The sequence below is a fragment of the Triticum dicoccoides genome, chromosome 6A (assembly GCF_002162155.2).
Source record: "Triticum dicoccoides isolate Atlit2015 ecotype Zavitan chromosome 6A, WEW_v2.0, whole genome shotgun sequence".
Classification (NCBI taxonomy): domain Eukaryota; kingdom Viridiplantae; phylum Streptophyta; class Magnoliopsida; order Poales; family Poaceae; genus Triticum; species Triticum dicoccoides.
The window spans coordinates 23643546-23647415 of NC_041390.1; the positions used below are offsets into that span (position 1 = coordinate 23643546).

At 43.3% G+C, this 3870-nt stretch overlaps 1 non-coding gene across 1 annotated transcript; it reads left to right on the forward strand.

Annotated features, from left to right (window-relative positions):
* Positions 1-1882: 1882 nt before the first annotated feature.
* Positions 1883-1954, forward strand: TRNAP-CGG. The gene has a single exon. It is a non-coding gene; the product is annotated as a tRNA-Pro (tRNA).
* Positions 1955-3870: the final 1916 nt, after the last annotated feature.

Here is a 3870-nt window from a genome sequence, read left to right on the forward strand (position 1 = left end):
AGCCAGAAATGCATCGATTGCCCATCATTAACAACAAATTTCGCATGCGCATGAAAGTCTTCATTAACAACAATTTTCGGATGATCAATAGAATATTCAATTCCATAAAGGGATGGAGAAGCGGGGCGGACATGAAAATTGGAGCACACAACCGATCCCAGGGGACTAGCACCAATCCCAGGCGCAGGAGGAACAGGAGCCAGATAAGCTTCCACTTCAACAACCCCATCCTTAGCCCCGCCACCATAGGAGCAAGGTTGGGATAGAGTTGTTTCAGAATAGGGCCAAGATCATCCCACTCCTTTTGGGATAAAGGCAGGCAAAGACTCACTCCACCCATACTTCCACCATTGTTCTGATCCTCATGAGTCGCAGGTAAAGCAACACTGGGAGCCTGACTCGCAGCCTGACCTTCAACACAGATGTTGATGCGAAAAGCTTTAGAATCAGGGAACACCTCAATGAGTCCACGAACACAATCCCGAGTGCAACACTAAATTTGGGTACGAACTGGGCCCAATCTAGACAAGGACTCTTCGTCAACAGAGATAGGTTTACCAATGAGCTCTCAAAAAGCTAGCAAGCAAGGTTTGTTTCACATCTCCGGAGGAACATCATCAAGCAGCACACAAGTATCAATCAGATTGCCAAACAAACGATCAACATCAACAACCTCCTTCACCGAGACCACAAGCTGGTTCAAAGGCAGGGCGAAGCTCGTACATTTAGATAGCATCTTCGAACTTTCTTGCAAGGGAAAAATGACACCAAATTCGGTCTGTGAAATTGGCTGCAACTGCCAATCCCATCCCTCAAGCCCCATTCACGTAACTCATCTGCAATCATTTGAAGAGGCACACTAGCGGACTGTACGGAAATGACATCAACATTTCTGATGGGTGGTGCGGCCCACCATCCACCCCGAAGAAGCTGCATCCAGGGAGGCCGATACCATACTGCTTGACCATAGGCGGCTTCAAATGGTTCATGCATCCAACAAAAAGATGACCTTCAAAGCGACAGATCAGGCAAAATGGAGGAAACTGACGGTGTGACTTGAAAGTGACCCGATCTATGGCAAGAAAAACACGTCAAGGAAGACGGACCAAAACTAGAAAACAAACCACCAGCAGACGCAACAAGACATGAGCTAGGATGGGGAAGAGGGAGGAGACCAACACTAGAGCCAATGGGAGCACCGGGAGAATAATGAGGTTGGGACTTGCAAAATTTGTTCAGCTGGTTGTTATTGTAAGAATTGTTCAAACCACCCGCGTGAGGATTGGATTTGAATTGACCAGGACCCGGACCAAATCCACGGCCAGCACCATTGCAGGAGCATCAGGCCAAGAGCCCGCGCCAACCGGGCAAGCCTCATCCAGACGAGGAGCTAGAGCACCCGACACATCAGCTTCCCAATGATATAGAGCACAAGAGCCAAGAGGAAGAGGAAGCGCATGAGGAAGTGCGCCGCCTCCAACCGTTCCTCCTCCAATGCCCGATGATCCTTACCCTTTTCCTCCTCGCATACTCTTGAAAATACCATAATGCATAGAATTTGCATCCTACGGTAAAGAAGGCACACATACATATTTAGAGGAGACCAAACAAGCAGGCAATTAGCGGCGAGGAACAACAACTTCAAAGCACACCCAGACCCAGCCAGCGTACACAGATGCCTATTAATCTATTTAAGGCCCAAAAAAACTCAGAATTAAGCATGGTAGTATTAAGCATGGCGAAATCTTCCATTCTCGGCTCGATTACGATGAATCAGTTTCAGGTCAAGCTGTTTTGACGAGATCTTCTAAAAGTCAGAAAAAGAGAAGATGTTGCTTAACTTTATTTAAATAGTGCCGCTGCCTAATTAAGGCATGAAACAGGGCGTTTGGTCTAGTGGTACGATTCTCGCTTCGGGTGCGAGAGGTCCCGAGTTCGATTCTCGGAACGCCCCTTTTTTTTCTTGTCAGGGTTTGGTGTGGGCTGGGCTTTTCTACGAGCTGGAGTGCATGCACAGCACCTCAGAAAAAGAAAAAAAGAAAAGCAGATAGGCTGTTCTTTCTCAAAAAAAAAAAAATAGGCTGTTGGGCTAACTGTCCTAATTATTATCAATCAACCGCGGAACCACTTTCGCCCAAAAAAGTTCCTTCTTGAAAAAACAAAACAAAATCTTCTCAAAAAAACAAAAAAAACGTAATAAAGCAAATAAATAAATCTGCTAAACACAAAATTCCCACCCCAACCTCCCTATTGAGCATTATCTGAAGCCCAGGTGTTTTTGGAGCATATGCTAGTGTTTTTTAGGGACAAAGAGATTGTATTGACTAAATAATTGTCACATTACAATCCCGTAGGATGAGGTCTAAGATTTCATCAGGCCTCCATCCTAACCAAACTACCGTTCATTCCTCTAGACGACAAAGTTGCTCTTATTAACTAATACAATCTGCGTCTCAAATTACGTGTTGACAAGTAATTTGGAATGGAGAGAGTATTATCTATAAAAATTAGAACAACGAGCCAACTCTATTTGCAGAACCATAAAATTTAGTCAAACAGAACAGGAACATTCAATTCAGTTAATTCAAAACCCTAAAATTCAGTCAAACAAGACATAAGCATTCAGTTAATTCACAACCCTAAATTCAAAACTTCAGTTAATTCAGTCAAATAGCATCATTCAATTAATTCGAGTTTCAGAAACATGTGCAACCCTAAATCAACAAACCCTAGTTTCCAAATCTGGAACCCTAGATTCAGGTATGTAGCTCACTTAGGGGAAAATTTGCAGTGGGTGACTCGACCACCACCCCGCGGGAGACATTTTGCGCCGCTGACAATGGCTATGATGAACGGAATATGCTGGTGCCACGACAATCTTCCTCCTCGCCATGGGTGCCTCCTGCCATGTCGCCCAGCCACGCTTCATGCTCTGTCCCCATCACACCCTCGACGATGGATCTAAAGCGGCCTTCGGCAAAACCCGCCGCCATCATGCCACGCGAGATAGAGGAGAGGGATAGTGAGAGAGGGGAGTGACTAAGGGAGCGCTCGGCCCAATCGCTTTGGACAGAGGAGTGAACGGCCGTCAACATCGTGGCGTCACCATTGTCGGCACACAAGGGATCAGCCACGTCAAAACATGCTCAGAAAGTAGCTCAGTGTTTTTTGCCACTGTCAGAAATTCGGTTCAGTGCAAAATCTCACGAATCGTAAATTGGCGGTGTTATGCTAATTGTGACACGAATATGGTGGTTCTGTGCATTTTACTCAAATATTGATTTATTGATGTCACATGTGTCTTTCGAACATGGTTTCTAAGGACAATAGTTGAAATTTATGATGGATGGATGCTTCAAACCTGATGCATGCGCATGCTCAGGCTCTATAAATCCTAATACAAAATAATAGTAACATCTTGACATCCCAGTTACACTTGATTTTACAATCAAACTATAAAACAGAGTGATTGAAACTTGAAACAATTTGGCATTCGTTAGGAAGTACAATTATTTTGCAAGTATAAACATATCTTTTTCTGTTTCCTGTTTAGTGTACTGCCGAGGTTAGTATAATCCACCTTTTATAATGTTTATATATACTGATTTATACTATTTGTACCTGAACAGAAATTAGCTCATGTAGTATAATTAGCATGCAACCAAACATACATGTAACATATGGGACATAATGAAAATTCTCTTTAACTTTGATGAGACATCATTTAGTGCTACTTACTTGAAGTTCTGACCTTGAGCATAACCTGGTAATGTTGTACATGCATATTGATATTTTCACTTAAGGAATAAAATGCATAGTATGGAGAAATATTAATTGAAAAAGAACTTTCAAGACAGATAGATTTAAGCA